Source organism: Carcharodon carcharias, chromosome 10 (assembly GCF_017639515.1).
Source record: "Carcharodon carcharias isolate sCarCar2 chromosome 10, sCarCar2.pri, whole genome shotgun sequence".
NCBI classification, from domain to species: Eukaryota; Metazoa; Chordata; class Chondrichthyes; order Lamniformes; family Lamnidae; genus Carcharodon; species Carcharodon carcharias.
Genome location: NC_054476.1, coordinates 26,220,595 through 26,240,674, shown reverse-complemented (window position 1 = coordinate 26,240,674; position 20,080 = coordinate 26,220,595). Strand labels below are relative to the sequence as shown.

At 43.0% G+C, this 20,080-nt stretch overlaps 1 protein-coding gene across 1 annotated transcript in view; it reads left to right on the top strand.

Annotated features, from left to right (window-relative positions):
* Positions 1-3,421: 3,421 nt before the first annotated feature.
* The window catches only part of chst1 (carbohydrate (keratan sulfate Gal-6) sulfotransferase 1), a 497,496-nt gene continuing 480,837 nt past the window's right edge, over positions 3,422-20,080 (top strand). The window contains exon 1 of the mRNA XM_041198193.1: positions 3,422-3,479. The gene's annotated coding sequence lies outside the window, so the exon portion shown is untranslated. The remainder of the gene's footprint in view (positions 3,480-20,080) is intronic.

The window sequence follows — 20,080 nt, the reverse complement described above, 5'->3', positions numbered from 1 at the left end:
AGCGATACCCCCCTCCTGAATTTTGAGTGTGTGTGAAATAAACTAGCCCTTTTAGTTCACCCTGTCTTGAGTTTGCTGTGAGGTTATTAATAGAAACTGGATCCCACCAAAACTGAGGGATTGGAAAAACACCACCGCTTACAACGGGGAAATAAAAAGCCAAGAACACTTTTCTGTTTATGGATGGGTGGCAAAAGGAGAAATCAGAACTGTTTAAATTAAACACCCATCTGTCCGTAACAGGATGGATGTAGAAATCCAACAGGAAGGAGACAAGACTTTCTGTAAGCGCCAGTGCATCAGGAATTTCAGGCTTTAACGGCAGGTCATTGCTGGCATCTGCAGTCTCCTGGGATACAACCTCCAGAGTAGTTGGACATGCATTACCAATGGCCATCAAGTTGGCTGTCATAGGAGGAAAGCCCAGCCGCATTAGCCCCCTCACCGCCCGCTCAGACCCTCCACACCCAGACCTCTGCCTCTCACCAAAGATGTGTGTACGCTTCTCATGCATGATGGTTTTTCTGAGGTGTGCTGTGCAGGAGACTGCTAGTAAAGGCAGAATATGGGACTTGGCTCCTGAGAGCCTGGATCTGTGTGGTGCACTTTCACCAGGTTAGAGGGGAATGCTCAAGCTGCTGACTTCCACAGCCAAACTGATCCAGGCATGCTTGGTCTTCCTCCTGTTGATGGGAAAGATCACCCCACAGCACTTGACACAGTTGACCACACCAACTTCCTCCAAAGCCTCTCCACTGTCGTCCAGCTGGGTGGGAATGCTCTCACGTGGTTCCATATTATCTATCTAATCGTAGCCAGAATATCAAAACAATGACTTCCCTTCCTGCTCCAACACTTCTGATGCCCCCCAAAGATCAATCCTTGGCCTCCTCCTACCGTTCATCTATCTGATGTCTCTTCCTGACATCATCCGACAGTGGTAGTTTTCATATGTGCACCATCACTCTACCTCACTTTCCTCCCTTAAGATGCTCCTTAAAACTTACCTCTTTGGCCAAGCTTTTAGCTGCCTGATCTAATATCACCTTATAAAGCTCAGTGCCATATTTTGTTTTACAATTTTTCTATGAAGCAACTTAGGATGTTTTATTATGTTAAAGATACTATATAAATATATGCTGTTGTTTTTGTAGTCCCTCAGATGCCACACTGGTAAGAGTGTAAGTCTCGGGGAGCAGTCTTCCCAAGAACTCCTTGCCATTCCAGTTGCTATATCTTCAGGAACTCATATCCAGTTGAGCCATTCTGGCCTGGTCTGTGGTCCCTTAATTAGAAGCCCTTCCTTTGACAGATTCAGCATGCCATCCTGCCCGATCTCTCTGATTGGTCAGGAAACACAGTTTACCAATGCCACTGCTCCTTAAAGAGCTACAGCATGTCTGCTCCAACTGCTATTAGATTCCTTACCCACTGCAGATCCCATTGTTTTGCCAGGCACCACCATTTTAAAATTCCACACTCTACCTCTCTCCCCTCCTTTAAGAAACTACTTAAAACCTACCTGATTGACCAAGCTATTGGCTGCCAGCCCTAATATCTCCTTCTGTAGCTCAGTGTCTAATTCTGTTTAATAATGCTCCAGTGAATTGGCCTGGAACGGCTTACTGTGCTAAATGTGCTGCATAAATGCATAAGTTGTCATTGCTGTTGAAGTGAGAAATGAAAATAAAAGACCAAGGATGCGGTTTGATTGGAGCAGATTCCTGAGGAAGAGAGAAGTCCAAGAGCCAGCAAAGCAGAGCGAGAGAAATAATATTGCATTGAAGGCTTAAAAGTATTGGCGTGTAGAAATCTTGGAGATGGAAAAGCTGCCTCTCAGGCTGCTAATCTGAAGATCCGATCCCTAGTCTTGGAAACCGCTCTTCTTTTCAGAGAAAGTCAAGATGGGAAGGTGAGGGGAAAGGGGACAAATCCTGAGACAAAGCGACTTCTTTCTTTACTGTTAACAATGAATAATTAATATATATGTGATTAAAATAAGCTGTAGCAATGTTCCCAGGCTGTTTTACAAAGGCCAGGGACAAGTCTATTGGATCCAGGAAGCCCAGGCAGAGCCATAGCAGGTAGGCAATCCTCAGTTGCAGTCAGCTAATAAAAAAGTATGTAAAATAAATGTATTTAGGTTGGAGCAAAAAAATTGGGATAATCATAATAAATTTGAATCTGATTAAATACTAGAGGAAACATGTCACAGTGTGCATTGTGTATGAAACATTTTATGTACTGTAGGAAGATAGAGAGATGGACATGACTAGTTCTTGAATTCAAACACTCACCATGTCCCAATAGATATAGTTAGTGTGAACCTGGTTACTTCATAGATGCTCATTCACAAGAACTCTCTGTTACTTCCTCCATAATTCATTGACTGTGAAGCACGTTGGGACATCCCAAGGATATTCTCTAACAATTCTCCCAAACCCCTTCCTTCTGAATTCCCTTCCTGAGTTGGAAAGTAAGATTTTTTTCCTGTTTCTTTTTTCTAAACTTGTTTTAAATGAATAAATCACATTTTCCTCTCCCTCTCCCTTTGGAACTAAATCAAAGAGTAAGATGTAAGAAGATATTTGTATCCAAAGCCCTCCCACACATTTGAAAGTAATGCATGATCAAAGTGACAAATATTTGCTACATTACAACAGTGACTACACTTCAAAAGTACTTCATTGGCTGTAAAGCACTGGAGGTGTCCAGTGGTCATGAAAGGTGCTATAAAAATGCAAATTTTGTCTGTAGGAAAGCAACCTTACCAGATCTCATAAAGTAACTGCAAGAACTTTAGTCTCCCACATCGAAGGCAGAAGCCTGTGTATGTGTGTGTGTGTTGGTGTGTTTGAGTGTGTGTGTCTGTGTCTATGGATCTATATATGTGTCTGAATCAGTGTCTGTGTGAATGTATCTATGTATGTATATCTACAAGTGTGTGACAGTGTGTACCTCTGTATATATCTCTCCATATGTGTGACAGTGTCTGTATGTATGTGTTCCCTGCATATATGTGTCTGTGTCTGAGTATGCATGTATGCAAGTGAATATGTGTGTATCTAACGGTGTGTGTGTCATTGTGAGTCTATGTTTGTGTATATATATATAAATATATATATGTGTATATATATGATTGTGAATCATTGTGTGAGTCTGCGTTTGTGTGTGTGTGTGTGTGTGTGTGCGCGCGTGGGGGAGAGGTGGGGGGGCGGTGGTGGTGGTTGGGTGAAGATGTCCACGTTGTTAATCCCTCCACTCTCTCCCATACACAGTCAGTAAGGCGCGGGCTCCAACACAGCCCTCTCAGCATCACTGTCACATGGAATCCGTTTGCGTCTTCTGTACTCGTCAGGTCACCCGGCACCGAGAGAGGATCGGCCAAAGAGGACTGCAAACATTTACAACGAGAGAGATGCATCAGGAAAGACGCCCTCCTTGTTCGATAGGATGCTGTGTGTGCAAGCACCGGGAAGGTGAGAGGGGATTGTGTGTTGTAAAGTGTTAGCGGGAGTAGAGGAGCTGCTGCTTAAACTAGTGGAAATGAGGTTTAGCCGAGTTCCAGGGTGTGTTCCGGGTTTGGATTGAGATGGAAGTGACGGCTGGTAGGGCTCTGGAGCGATAGTTTTGGGGTGAGGACACCCCCACACAGCATCACTCAGACCAGGCACCGGCTGCAATCAGACCTGAGGACCAGGGTCTGGGACTGGGGCTGCGAACCGTTCCCCCAGTCCCGAGCTCCCCGTTCAGCACCAAATGTAACTTCTACTTTGGAAACTGTGGCTTTAAATATCATTCACAGGAACCCAGACTGACTGCACCGGATTACCGAGACTGACTGACTGCACCGGGATTCCGCGAGTGGCGGCACCGGGATCCGGACTGACGGCACCGGAATCCGGACTGAGGGCACCGGAATCCGGACTGACTACACCGGATTACCGGAACTGACTGCACCGGAATCCGGACTGCTTGCACCGGGATCCGGACTGACTACACCCTATTACCGGGACTGACTACACCGGGATCCGGATTGACTGCACCGGATTACTGGGACTGACTACACTGGGATCCGGACTGACTGCACAGGGATCCGGATTGACTACACCGGGATTACCAGGACTCATTGTACCGGATTGCATTGATTGACTGCACCGGATTGCCGGGATTGACTGCACCGGGTTATCGGGACTGACTGTACAGAGTCCGGACTGTCTGCACCAGATCCGGACTGACGGTACCGGATTACCGGGACTGCCTGCACCGTGATCCGGACTGACTGCACCGGATTACTGGGACTGACTGCGCCGGGATCCCTGAGTGACGGCATCGGGATTAGGATTGACTGCAACGAGATCCGGATTGATTACACCGGATTATCGGGATCAGAATTGACTGCAACAGGATCCGGACTGTCTGCACCGGGATCCGCACTGACTGCACCGGGATCCAAACTAAGCACACTGGGATCCCGGAGTGACTGTACCGGGATCTAAAAGAAGTAGCAAAATTGGTCCATTAGTGGCCGGATTATCAATTCGATCAACGCAGCTCAACTGTGTGTTTGAGTAGATGCGTGTGTGAGAGAGAGAGAGAGAGAGATAGAGAGAATAGAGAGATAGATAAAGGAAGCAGACAGATACATAGATAAGAACAGACGCAGCAATCGGATGGAAGTGGCTCGAATCCACATCATGGCAAACCTGCTTCAACTATCCCCAACAAGTTTAATTATGCTCTGGTAAAATAGGATATATATAAAGTATATGCTGTTCATATCTGACTTCGCTCCCAGTATGTGTTAGCAAGTAAGGCTCGGAATATCAGGCTCGCTAGAGGGCGGTTCAGCTCCTGCCTCACCATCCCTTCAATTAGTGAACGAAAATACAGCAGCTTCCAGACCACTCAACACCTTAGCGGAGCAGCATGGAGAGCATGGGTTTAATCTAATGGACAAGTCAATGTACCCCCATTAAAAGGCGAACAGCTTTAAATTGTGGTCACGATATACCGAGACACACGGGAGCTGGTGAGAAATGTGTGGAATATTTACTCCAGACAGCCAACATTGTTCTTTCTCATGGAATATTTTCTCCTAAAATAATTAAACTAGGAGGGTGTTTTAAAGAATATTTCCCAGGCGCTGTTTAACCTGCATTTAAAACTCCTGTACTTACTTTCCGATGTAGTTTTTCTTTGGGGGCGGGGGAATGATTTTACTTGAAATATCGTTTATATCGTTTATATAATCATTCCGAGTCAGCCAGTCAAGTTCATTGCAAGGAATGCAATTATTTGCATGTATTAAATCATGCTCAATTCTAAAACTTCTCCAACACATTAGCAATAATTAAATAATTAAACAGAGTTTTCAATTCTGTGGTTAACGCTGATCTCCCAACAGGTTCCCCCAGTGTCTTGCTTCACCCAGAGGGGTACTCTCTCCTTGTTGTCTCACTCAGACTGCTTGTGTAACGCTGTAGGCATTACACCCAGCTAAGTGTGGCAAAAAAAATGTTCATTTATAACCATCAATTACTTTTAGTCTGAATTTGCAGCATTGCTACAAATTGTGCAGTTGTAGTAATTAACTTTCATTTTAACGTGGGGCAGTGAATATTCTTTATAGCAAGATATTATCTGCAGCTTGGAAATGTACTGCTTTAGAATGTTATCTGCAGAGATCCGGCTTTGCGAGGAACACGCAGTGTCTGGGCAGCCAAACCTGCCTGTGGAGCCCTCCAGCACAGCAAGAGGAACAGTCCATTTCTGTCTGTTGCTGGTAACTACAGTGTAAAAAAAAAACTCTCAGACCCCATTCTGTTTAAACCTGGCATTGGAAAAAGTCAAATTCCGAGATTGGACTAAAATGATTCTAGAGTCATTGGTAAAGTCTTGATCAGTAACTTTGTACTGGCTGAACTTGGATAATTTTTGGTCCAACCACTTTGCACCTCAGCGAACGAGGGGCATGATGACTTTTTCACACTGCTGGCACACAGGGCAGTATGAGGTTTAACTGATGGAGCAGGAACAGTTTTCAGTAAACAATTCAGATAAAAGGCAGTTCAAGGGAAAACACTTAAATAACACAGTGGGAGAATGATTGAAAGTGAAACTGTCCATTGTAGAATTTCCTTATCAGACCATTGTGTGATAAAATACATTCCAGTTACTGTCCCAGTGTGTGAAAACCAAACATTCCACTTACTCTCCCAGTGTATGAAAGGCAAACAGCACAGTCACTGTCACAGTGTAAAAACAATCCAGTTACTGATCCATTGTGTTCACTCCAAACCGTGTGAACACTGAACAGCCCACTTAACGTCCCAGTGTGTGAAAAATAAACAGTCCAGTCACTGTCACATTGTAAAAACAGTCCAGTTACTGATCCAGTGTGTGAAAAACAAACAGTCCAGTTACTGTCCCAGTGTGTGAAAACTGTACAGTTTAGTTGCTGTTCCAGTGTGTGAAAACCAAACAGTCCAGTCAGTCTCCAGTGTGTGAAAACTAAGCAGTCCAGTTACTGTCCCAGTGTGTGAAAACTGTACAGTTTAGTTGCTGTCCCAGTGTGTGAAAACCAAACAGTCCAGTCAGTCTCCAGTGTGTGAAAAACCGAACAGTCCACTCACTGTCCTAGTGTGTCAAACCAAACAGTCCAGTTACTGTACAAGTGTGTGAAAAAGTGTGTTTCTTTGCCAGTGTGTGAAAACCAAACAGTTCAGTCATTGTCCCAGTATGTGAAAACCAAACAGTCCAGTCACTGTCCCAATGTATGAAAACTAAACAGCCCAGTCACTGTCCCAGTCTGTGAAAGGCAAACAGCACAGTCAGTGTCACAGTGTAAAAACAGCCCTGTTACTGATCCATTGTGTTCAATCTAAACAGGCCAGTCACTGTCCCAGTGTGTGAAAACTGTACAGTCTAGATACTGTCCCAGTGTTTGAAAACCACAGTCCAGTTACTGTCCCAGTGTGAAAAAAGTGTGTTTCTTTGCCAGTGTGTGAAAACAGTGTGCTACTGTGCCAGTGTGTGAAAACCAGTCCAGTCACTGTCCCAGTGTGTGAAAACCAAACAGTCCAGTTACTGCCCCAGTGTGTGAAAACAAACAGTCCAGTTACTGTCCCAGTGTGTGAAAACAAACTGTCCAGTTGCTGTCCCAGTGTGTGAAAACCAAACAGTCCAGTTGCTGTCCCAGTGTGTGAAAACTAAACAGTCCAGTTACTGTCCCTGTGTGTGAAAACCAAAGAGTGCAGTTACTGTCCCAATGTGTGAAAACCAAACAGTCCAGTTACTGTCCCAGTGTGTGAAAACCAAACAGTCCAGTTACTGTCCCTGTGTGTGAAAACCAAACAGTCCAGTTACTGTCCCTGTGTGTGAAAACCAAAGAGTGCAGTTACTGTCCCTGTGTGTGAAAACCAAACAGTCCAGTTACTGTCCCTGTGTGTGAAAACCAAACAGTCCAGTTACTGTCCCTGTGTGTGAAAACCAAACAGTCCAGTTACTGTCCCTGTGTGTGAAAACCAAACAGTCCAGTTACTACCCCAGTGTTTGAAAACCAAACAGTCCAGTTACTGCCCCAGTGTTAGAAAACCAAACAGTCCAGTTACTGTTCCAGTGTGTGAAAACTGTACAGTCCAGTTACTATCCCAGTGTTTGAAAACCAAACAGTCCAGTTACTGTCCCAGTGTGTGAAAACCAAAGAGTGCAGTTACTGTCCCAGCGTGTGAAAACCAAAGAGTGCAGTTACTGTCCCAGTCTGTGAAAACCAAACAGTCCAGTTACTGTCCCAGTGTGTGAAAACCAAAGAGTGCAGTTACTGTCCCTGTGTGTGAAAACCAAAGAGTGCAGTTACTGTCCCAGTGTGTGAAAACCAAACAGTCCAGTTACTGTTCCTGTGTGTGAAAACCAAACAGTCCAGTTACTATCCCTGTGTGTGAAAACCAAACAGTCCAGTTACTGTCCCTGTGTGTGAAAACCAAAGAGGGCAGTTACTGTCCCTGTGTGTGAAAACCGAACAGTCCAGTTACTGTCCCAGTGTGTGAAAACCAAACAGTCCAGTTACTGCCCCAGTGTTAGAAAACCAAAGAGTCCAGTTACTGTTCCAGTGTGTGAAAACTGTACAGTCCAGTTACTATCCCAGTGTTTGAAAACCAAACAGTCCAGTTACTGTCCCAGTGTGTGAAGACCAAAGAGTGCAGTTACTGTCCCTGTGTGTGAAAACCAAACAGTCCAGTTACTATCCCAGTGTGTGAAAACCAAACAGTCCAGTCACTGTCCCAGTGTGTGAAAACCAAAGAGTGCAGTTACTGTCCCAGTGTGTGAAAACCAAAGAGTGCAGTTACTGTCCCAGTGTGTGAAAACCAAACAGTCCAGTTACTGTCCCTGTGTGTGAAAACCAAAGAGTGCAGTTACTGTCCCTGTGTGTGAAAACCAAAGAGTGCAGTTACTGTCCCTGTGTGTGAAAACCAAAGAGTGCAGTTACTGTCCCAGTGTGTGAAAACCAAAGAGTGCAGTTACTGTCCCTGTGTGTGAAAACCAAACAGTCCAGTTACTGTCCCAGTGTGTGAAAACCAAACAGTCCAGTTACTACCCCAGTGTTAGAAAACCAAACAGTCCAGTTCCTGTCGCAGTGTGCGAACAAGACTGTCCAGTCACTGTCCCAATGTGTGAAAACCAAACAGCCCAGTTACCATAATATAAAAGCAAAAATCTGCAGATGCTGGAAATCCAAAACATAAATAAAAATACCTGGAAAAACTCAGCAGGTCTGACAGCATCTGCAGAGAGGAACATAGTTAACGTTTCGAGTCAGTATGACTCTTCAACAGAACAAAGGAAAAATAGAAAGGAGGTGAAATATAAGCTGGTTCGGGGGTGGGGGGGGGGGGGGGGGGGGAGGGTGGGGGAGACAGGTAGAGCTGGAGAGAGGGCCAGTGATAGGTAGAGATAACCAAAAGATGTCATAGACAAATGAACAAAGAGGTGTTGAAGGTGGTGATAGTATCTAAGGAATGTGCTAATAGGTGACATTAAGGGCAGAAAGCAGGACGAGCAAGGTACAGATAGCCCTAGTGCGGGTGGGGTAGGGGAAGGGATCGAAATAGTCTAAAAGGTAGAGATAAAACAATGGATGGAAATACATTTAAAAACAATGGAAACAGGTGGGAAAAGAAAAATCTATATAAATTATTGGAAAAAAGGGGGATCGGAAAGAGGGTGGAGATGGAGGAGAGAGTTCATGATCTAAGATTGTTGAACTCAATATTCAGTCCGGAAGGCTGTAAAGTACCTAGTCAGAAGATGAGGTGCTGTTCCTCCAGTTTGCGTTGAGCTTCACTGGAACAATGCAGCAGGCCAAGGACGGACATGTGGGCATGAGGGCAGGGTGGGGTGTTGAAATAGCAAGCAACAGGGAGGTGTGGGTCATGCTTGCGGACAGACCGAAGGTGTTCCGCAAAGTGGTCACCCAGACTGCATTTGGTCTCTCCAATGTAGAGGAAACCACATTGGGAGCAGCGAATGCAGTGGACTAAATTGAGGGAAGTGCAAATGAAATGCTGCTTCACTTGAAAGGAGTGTTTGGGCTTGGGCCGTTGGACGGTGAGGAGAGGGGAAGTAAAGGGGCAGGTGTTGCACCTTCTGCGGTTGCATGGGAAGGTGCCGTGGGAGGGGGTTGAGGTGTAGGGAGTGATGGAGGAGTGGACCAGGGTGTCCCAGAGATAACGATCTCTACGGAATGCCGCCGGGTGGGGGGGGGGGGGGGGGGGGGGGGTGGGGGGGTGGTGAAGGGAAGATGTGTTTGGTGGTAGCATCATGCTGGAGTTGGCCAAAATGGTGGAGGATGATCCTTTGAATGCGGAGGCTGGTGGAATGCGATAAGTGAGGACGTAGGGGACCCTATCATTGTTCTGGGAGGGAGAGGAAGGTGTGAGAGCAGATGCACCGGAGATGGGCCGGATACGGTTGAGGGCCTTGTCAAACACCGTGGGTGGAAAACCTCGGTTAAGGAAGAAGAAAGACATGTCAGAGGAACTGTTTTTGAAAGTGGCATCATCAGAACTGATGTGACGGAGCCCAGTTACCATCCTGGCATGTGGAGACTTAACAGTCCAGTTACTTTTCCAATATGTGAACAAGTAGGCCCAGTTACTGTCCTAGTGTGGAACAAACAGTTCAGTTACTGCTCCAGTATGTGACCATCCAAAGCAGTTCACAGATGCCCAGATTTGAGCTCCTAAATGCTTCGAACTTTGTGTTACATTTCACTCCAGGTTGCGCTTTTGACTACACATTACCAATACCATCTATTTAGATCAAAGGAAGGGTGTTATAACATTGCCAAAAAAAGGAGTCAGCCTAACGATTGGGAACTTTTTAGAATTCTACAAAGGAGGACCAACAAATTGACAAAGAGGAAATAGAATATAAGAATAAACTAGCTAGAAACATAAAACGGATTGTAAAAACTTCCAGAGGTATGTAAAATGGAAAAGCTTAGCAGAGACACATATGGGCTGGTTACTGGTAGAGACAGGAGAATATATATCTGGGATTAAGGAAATGGCAGAGAAACTAAACAAGTACTTTCCGCCTATCTTCACAAAGGAAGATACAAAAAACCTCCCAGAAATACCAAAAAACTAAGCGACTAGCAGGAATGAGGAATCAAAAGAAATTAGTATTAGTAAAAAGTAGTACTGGGGAAATTAATGCGATTGAAATTTGATACGTCCATGGGACCTAATGATCTACACCCAGAATGTTGAAAGAAGTGGCTGTCAAGATAGTGGATGCATTGGCAGTCACCTTTCCAAATTCTATAGATTTGGAATTATTCCTGCAGATCCGAAGGTGGCAAATGGTTAAGAAAGGAGGGAGAGAGAAAATGGGAAACTACAGACTGGTTAGCCTGGTGTTAGTAGTAGGGAAAATGCTAGAATCTATTATAAAGAATGTGATAAATGGGCACTTAGAAAATAGTGATAGGATATGGCAAGGTCAGCATGGATTTTTTACGAGATGTGGGTATTGCTGGCTAAGCCAGCATTTCTTGCCCATCCTTAGTTGCCATTGAGAAGGTGGTGGTGAGCTGCCTTCTTAAATTGCTACAGTGCATGTGGTGTAGGCACATCCACAGTGCTGTTAGGGAGGGAGTTCCAGGATTTTGACCCAGCAACAGTGAAACAACAGCAATATATTTCCAAGTCAGGATGGTGAGTGACTTGGAGGGCAACTTGCAGGTGATGATGTTCCCATCTATTTGCTGCTCTTGTCCTTCTAGATGGTAGCAGTCGTGGGTTTGGAATGTGCTGCCTAAGGAGCCTTGGTGAATCCCTGCAGTGCATCTTGTAGATGGTACACACTGCTGCTACTGTGCGTCAATGGTAGAGGGAGTGAATGTTTGTGGATCTGGTGCCACTCAAGTGGGCTGCGTTGTCCTGGATGGTGTCAAGCTTCCTCAGTGTTGTTGGACCTGCAATCATCCAGGCAAGTGGGGAGTATTCCATCACACTCCTGACTTGTGCCTTGTAGATGGTGGACAGGCTTTGGGGAGTCAGGAGGTGAGTTACTCATTGCATTATTCCTAGCCTCTGACCTGCTCTTGAAGCCACGGTATTTATATGATTAGTCCAATTCAGTTTCTGGTCAATGGTAATCCCCAGGATGTTGATAGTGGGGGCTTCAGTGATGGTAAAGCCATTAAATGTCAAGAGACGATGATTAGATTCTCTCTTGTTGGAGATTGTCATTGCCTGGCATTTGTGTGACGTGAATGTTACTTGCCACTTGTCAGCCCAAGCCTGGATATTGTCCAGGTCTTGTTGCATTTGGATATGGACTGTTTCAGTATCTGAGGAGTCACAAATGGTGCTGAAAATTGTGCAATCATCAGCGAACATCCTCACTTCTGACCTTATGATGGAGCAGCTGTAGGTGGTTGGGCCAAGGACTCCTGCACTGATGCCCTGGAGCTGAGATGACTGACCTCAGTCATCTCACACAACCATCTTCCTTTTTGCTCGGTATGACTCCAACCAGTGGAGAGTTTTCCCCCGATTCTCATTGACTGCAGTTTTGCTAGGGCTCCTTGATGCCACACTCAGTCAAACGTGGCCTTGATGTCAAGGGCAGTCACTTTCACCTCACCTCTGGGGTTCACCTCTTTTGTCAATGTTTGAACCAAGGTTGTAATGAGATCAGAAGCTGAGTGACCTCAAAACAGTATATAAAAGCAAAATACTGCGGATGCTGGAAATCTTAAACAAAAACAGAAAGTGCTGGAAAAACTCAGCAGGCCTGACAGCATCTGTGGAGAGAGAAACAGAGTTAACGTTTCGAGTCCATATGACCCATCTTCAGACCTCATTACAGCTTTGGTTCAGACATTTATGAGAGGGAAATCATGTTGATCAAAACTGTGGGAGTTTTTTGAGGATCTAACTAGCAGAATGGATAAGGGGGAGGCAGTGGATGTGGTATAGTTGGATTTCCAGAAGGCTTTCAATAAGGTCCTGCACAGGAGATTATTGAACCAAAGTACAGGAGTAAAGATCTCTTGTTTAGAGCCTTGGTGAGTCCGCACCTGAAGGACTCTGTGCAGTTTGGGTTTCCTTCCCTAAGGAAGGATATACTTGCCATAGAGGGGTGCCATGAAGGTTTACCAGACTAATTCCTGTGATGGTGGGATCGTCTTGTGAGAAGAGAATGAGGAGAATGGACCTATATTCTCTAGAATTTAGAAGAATGAGAGGTGATCTCATTGAAACATACAAAACTCTTACAGGGTTTGACAAGATAGATGCAAGGAAGATGTCTCCCCTGGCTAGGCATGGAGCCACATAAGGCAATATGTGGGCAGATGACAAAGCTTTTGGCCGTCTGCCCTCATATTGCCTAATGTGGCTCAGCGCTAAATGTTGCTTCATAACGCTTCTTGGAGGCGGTGGGGGGTGTTATTATGTTAAAGGTGACATATAAATACAAGTTATTCTTATTTCTATCTTGTGAGGCATCCAGTCAAGCTTTTTGTCCCAATCTCTGGTGGAGTGTTTCGGTCACTGTCTCAGTGTATTGTGTGATCCCAGTTACTGATCCACTGTGTCACATTCTGTCATAGTTACCAAACTCATGTGCGAGTATTTACCCAGATACTGAAACAATGCTGGTAATTTCCATTCCCATTTCTTTCCTTGTGCATTATGTACAGATACATCACTATCCCAGTGTGTTGTGTATAGTCCTATTAATGCCCAGTTTTAACAGAGAATGCTCATTGCTGACCCGCTGTGTAGCATATAGCTTCAGTTGCTTCCTGGTGCCTGTGAGATCCACAGTCTGTTTTCCGTAACTGTATGTGTAATGTATATTGTCACACACCACCCCATTGTATAAAGAACAATCTAGGTTACAACCCCAGTTGTACTGTAAACCTCCTGTTACGGTGATGTTAGTTCTCACCGTCTGAGTGACATACAGTTTTATTACTGACTCAGGGATTTAAAATTCAATTATTATCCTGTTGAGTGAGGCACAGTTAGGTTACCACCCAGTGTGTATAATGTACATCCCTCTATTACACTACTAGTACTTGTGATATCATGTCTCAATTACTGTCTTATCTACTTACTGTCTTAGTTTGATTTTAAATTCAGTTATAGTCTTTGTGATATATGGCCCAATTATTTACTCAGATGTATGGTGTTGTTACTATCTCAGTGTGATATAGGGTGATATCAGGTGAGTGTAAGAGTGTGATATATAGTCCAGAGAGTGTCTCAAAGTGATAAACAATCCAATAAATGTTTCAGTAGGATATATATTCCAATGAGCGTCTCAGTATGCTACACAGTCTGGTTAGCTTCTCAGTGTCAGATATGGTCAGTTATTATCTCAGTGTGATAACTGGTCCAGTGACTGCACAGTGCTATATATGGTCCGGTGAGTGTCTCAGCGTGATATAGGGTCAGGTGACCATCTCAGTGTGATATATGGTCCAGTGAGTGTCTCAGTGTGTTATTGTCTCAATGTGCTATTGGGTCAAGTTATTGTCTCCTTGTGATATATGGTCCATTTATTTTGTCTGTTAAGTTATACAGTCTAGTTACTGCCTCAGTGCGATATAGGTTCTAGTTAGAGTTTCATTGTGATAAATGATCTGTTTAGTGTCTCAGTGTGATATATGGTATAATTATTGTCCCAGTGTAATATACATTTTGGCTAGCATCCAGTGTGATATACAGTTTGGCAGCATCTCAGTGTGATATACAATCCAGTAAGCATCTCAGAGTGTTATGGTCTCAGTGTGTTATGGTATCAGTGGGTTATTGTCTCTGTGTTTTGTCTCAGTGTGCTCCACAGTCCAGTTATTTTTCAGTGTGATATATAGACTGTCATATACAGTTTTTTTTTTCAGTGTGAAATACCATTCAGTTATTGTCCCAGTGTATTGTACATTCCAGTGAGTGTCTCAGTGTGATATACGGTCTGGTTAGCATCTCAACCTGATATATTAGCCTGGTGAGTGCTTCAGTGTGACATATTGTCCAGTTATTCACTCAGTGTGACATATTGTCCAGTTATTCACTCAGTGTGACATATTGTCCAGTTATTCACTCAGTGTGATATATGGTCTGGTGAGTGTCTGACTATTAGTCCTGTTATTGTTGCAGTGTAATGTATGTTCTGACTATTGTCTTAGTGTGATATACTATCCAGTTATTGCCACAATTTAATACAAATTCTGATGGGTGTCTCAGTGTGATATACTTTCAGGCTAGCGTTGCAATGTGAAAAATAATCTGGTGAGTCTCTCAGTCTGTATACGATCTGATTATTGTCTCAGTGTGTTATTGTCCCAGTTTTGATATATGAGCTACTTAGAGGCTCAGTGTGATATATGGTACAGATATTGTCACACTGTGCTATACTGACCAGTTATTGTCTCAGTCTGATATAGGGTACAGTTATTGTCACAGTGTGATATACTGACCAGTTAGTGTTTCAGAGTGTAACACGGTACAGTTATTGACCTAGTGTGATATTTTGACCAGTTAATGTCTCAGCGTGGTATGTGTATAGTTATTGTTGAATTGTGATATACTGACCAGTTATTGACTCAGTGTGATATATTTTATGGTTATTGTCACAGTGTGATATGTGACCAGTTAGTGTCTCAGTCTGATATACGGTATAGTTATTGTCACAGTGTGATATACTGAACAGTTAGTGTCTCAGTGTGATATATGGTAATTATTCTCCCAGTGTGGTACACTGACTAGTTAGTGCCTCAGTGTGTTACATGGTACACTTATTGTTCCAGTGTGATCAACAGACCATTTATGTCTCAGTGTGACACATGGTAACTTATTGTCACAGTGTGATATAATGATCAGTTAGTGTCTCAATGTGGTATACGGTAGTTATCACTGAGGTTTTATATACTGACCTGTTAGTGTCTCAGTGTGATTTATGGCACAGTTATTGTCACAGTGTGATATACTGACTCGTTAGTATCTTAGTGTGAAATATGGTACAGTTAGTGTCTCTGTGTGATATACTAACCGGTCATTGTCTCAGTCTGATATAGGGTAAAGTTATTGTCACAGTGTGACATACTGATCAGTTAGTGTCTCAGAGTGATATATGATACAGCTTTTGCCACAGTGTGATATAATGACCAGTTAGTGTCTCACTGTGATATACTGACCAGTTAGTGTGTCAGTGTGATATAGGGTAAAGTTATTTTCACAGTGTGATATACTGATCAGTTAGTATCTCAGTGTGTAACACAGTATAGTTATTGATGCAATATAATGTACTCACCAGTTAGTGTCTCAGTGTGACACATGATACAGTTATTGTCACAGTGTGATATATGGACCAGCTAGCGTCTCAGTGTGTTGCATGGTACATTTATTGTTCCAGTGTGATATACTGACCATTTATGTCTCAATGTGACACATGGTATAGTTATTATCGCTGAGTGAGATACTGACCAGTTAGTGTCTCAGTGTAATGTACGGTACAGTTATTGTCGCAGTGTGATATTCTGACCAATTACAGTGTGATACACGTTATGGCTATTGTCACAGTGTCATTTACTGACCAGATAGTGTCACAGTGTGTTACACGGTACCGTTAGTGTCACAGTGTAATGTATTGAACAGTTAGTGTATGAATGTGAAATATGGTGCAGTTATTGTCACAGTATGATATACAGACCAGTTAGTGCCTCAGTGTGATACACGTTACAATTATGTCACGGTGTGATATACTTACCAGTTAGAATCTCTGTCTGATATACAGTAGAGTTATTGTTGCAGTGTGACATACTGACCAGTTAGTGTCTCAGTGTGATAAATGGTACAGTTATTGCTGCATTGTGGTATACTGATACTGTCGTGATTCAGTGTGATGTACGGTACAGTTATTGTCACAGTGTAGATATAATTAACAGTTAGTGTCTCAATGTGATATATGGTACAGTTGGTGTCTCAGTGTGATATACTGACCAGTTATTGACTCTGTGTGATATATTGTACAGTTATTGCCACATTGTGATATACTGAGTAGTTATTGTCTCAGTCTGATATAGGGTACAGTTATTATCATAGTGTGATATTCTGATCAGTTAGTGTCTCAGTACGATATACAGTAGTAATTGTTGCAGTGTGATATACTGACCAGTTAGTATGTCAATGTGATAAACGGTACAGTTTTTGCCACAGTGTGATACACTGGCCAGTTAGTTTATCAGTGTGATGTATGGTACAGTTATTGTAATAGTGTGACATACTGTGTCTCAGTGTGATGTATGGTAGTTATTGTTGTAGTGAGATATACTGAGCAGTTGGTGTCTCAGTGTCTTAGCGCTCCATGTTCTGATGAGCAGTGTTCTTGTCACTCAGATGTGAAACCTTTCTGCACAAGATAAACGCAGGTGTCTCAGTCCGGGGCCTCTTCTCTGTGCTCTGTGCAACCTTCAGACCACAGTGATGGTCTAGCCTCACACTCCCTGGAAACCGTGCTCATAACTACAGGATGCATTTCTGATGATCGAATACCAGCTGCACAGTAGTTATTGTCACAGTGTGATATACTGACCAGTTAGTGTCTCATTGTGACATTTGGTGCAGTTATTGTCACAGTGCAACACCCTGACAGCTATTCTTTCAGTGTGATATATGGAACAGTTATTGTCACAGTGTGATATATTGATTAGTTAGTGTCTCGGTGTGATGTACAATAATTATTTTCGCAGTCTGATATACTGACCAGTTAGTGCCTCACTGTGATATAAGATACAGTTATTTCTACAGTGTGATATACTGACCAGTGAGCGTATCATTGTGCTATACAATAGTTATTATCGAAGTGTGATATACTAACCAGTTAGTGTATCAGTGTGTTACACAGCACAGTTATTGTTCCAGGGTGATTGAGTGAGCTGTTAGTATCTCAGTGTGATATATCATACAATTATTGTCACAGTGTGGTAGTGTCTCAGTGTTATATATGATGCAGTTAATGTCTCAGTGTGACATACTGATCAGTTAGTGTCTCTGTGTGACGTACAATACAGTTATTGCCACGGTGTGATATATTGACCAGCTATCGTCTCAGTGTGATATATGGTACAGTTATTGTCAGAGTGATATTTGGACCAGTTACTGTTGCAGTTTGATATAGGTAGCTATTGTGGAGTGTGATATACTTAACTGTAAGTGTCTCAGTGTGATAGACGGTACACTTATTGCCACAGTGTGATATACTGACCAGTGCAGAGGAGATTCACCAGGATGTTGCCTGGGATGAAACATTTAAGTTATGAAGAGAGGTTGTATAGATTTGGGTTGTTTTCATTGTAGCAGAGAAGACTGAGGGGCGACCTGATCAAGGTATACAAGATTATGAGGGGCATGGACAGGATGGATAGGAAGCAGCTGTTCCCCTTAGTTGAAGGGTCAGTCACGAGGGGACAAAGTTCAAGGTGAGGGGCAGGAGGTTTAAGGGGGATGTGAGGAAAAACATTTTTACCCAGAGGGTGGTGATGGTCTGGAATGCACTGCCTGGGAGAGTGGTAGAGGTGGGTTGCCTAACATCCTTTAAAAAGTACCTGGATGAGCACTTAGCACATCATAACATTCAAGGCTATGCACCAAGTGCTGGTAAATGGGATTAGGTAGGTAGGTCAGGTGTTTCTCACGTGTCAGTGCAGACTCAATGGGCTGAAGGGCCTCTTCTGCACTATGTGATTCTATGACCAGCTATTGTCTCTGTGTATTATTCTGTACAGTTATTGTCATCGTGCGATATACTAACCATTTAGTGTGTCAGTGTGGTATATGGTACAGTTATTGTCACAGCGTGATATACTGACCAATTAGTGTCTCAATGTGATTTACGGTAATTATTGTGACAGTGTGATATATAGACCAGTTTGTGTCTCAGTGTGATATAGGTACTGTTATTGTTGCAGTGTTATATACTGACCAGTTAGTAGCACAGTGTGATACAGAATACAGTTATTGTCACCAGGTAGGGTCTTGCTGTGATACACGTTATAGTTGTTGCCACAGTGTGATCTACTCATCAATTAATGTCTCAGTGTGATACACCATACAGTTATTGCTGCATTGTGATATACTGACCAGTTATTTTGTCCATGTGATATACAGTACAATTATTGCCAAAGTGTGATTTAATCATCATTTAGTGTTTCAGTGTGATATATCGTACAGTTAGTCTCTCAGTGTGATATACTGACCAGTTAGTGTCTCAATATGATATACGGTACAATTATTGTCACAGGTGATATACTGATCTGTTAGTGTGTCCATATGATACACAGCATAGTTAGTGTCTCAGTGTGATATACTGACCAGTTACTGTCTCCGTGTGATATACAGTACATTTATTGTCACACTGTGACACACTGACCAGTTAGTGTCTCAGTGTGATGCACGGTACAGTATTTGTTGCAGTATGATATACTGACCAATTAGTGTCTCCCTATGAGTTACGGTACAGTTATTGTTGCAGTGTGATATACTGACCAGTTAGTGTTTCAGTGTGCTGCATGGTACAGTTATTGTTGCAATGTGATATGCTGACCGGTTAATGTCTCATTGTGATATACAGCACAGTGATTGTCACATTGTGATATACTGACCAATTAGGGTCTCAGTGTGACTTACAGTACAGCTATTATGACAGTGTGTTATAAAGACCAGTTCGTGTCTCAGTGTGATAAAGGTACTGTTATTGTTGCAGTGTTATATACAGACCAGTTAACATCACAGTGTGATATAGAGTAATTTTATTGTCACTGTGTGATATACTGACTAGTTAGTGACTCAATGTGATACATCACACAGTTATTGCTGCAGTATGATATACCGACCAGTTGTTTTGTCCATGTGATATACAGTACAGGATTGTCACAGTGTGATATACGGTACAGTTAGTATCTCAGTGTGATATACGGTATAGTTATTTTCACAGTGTGACATATTGATCTCTTAATGTGTCCATGTGATATATGGTAGTTTTATTGCCACAATATGATACACTGACCAGTTAATGTCTCAGTGTGATAAACGGTACAGCTATTATCATGGTGTGATATACTGATCAGTTAGTGTCTCAGAGTGAAACATGGTACAGTAATTGTCACAGTATGATATAATGACCAGTTAGTGTCTAAGTGTGCTGCACGGTACAGTTATTGTCACAGTGTGATATACTGACCAGTTAGTGTCTCAGTGTGCTACACCTTATAATTGTTGTCACAGTGTGATATAGGGACCAAGTAATGTCTCAGTGTGATACATGGTAGTTATTGTCGCAGTGTAATATACTGAACTGTTAGTGTCTCAGCGTGATATACAGTACAGTTATTGTCACAGTATGATACATTGACCAGTTAGTGTTTAAGTGTGCTGCACGGTACAGTTATTGTCACAGTGTGATATACTAACTGGTTAGTGTCTCAGTGTGATATACAGTAGTTATTGCCACCGTGTGATATATTGACCGGCTAGTGTCTTAGTGTGCTACACCTTATAATTGTTGT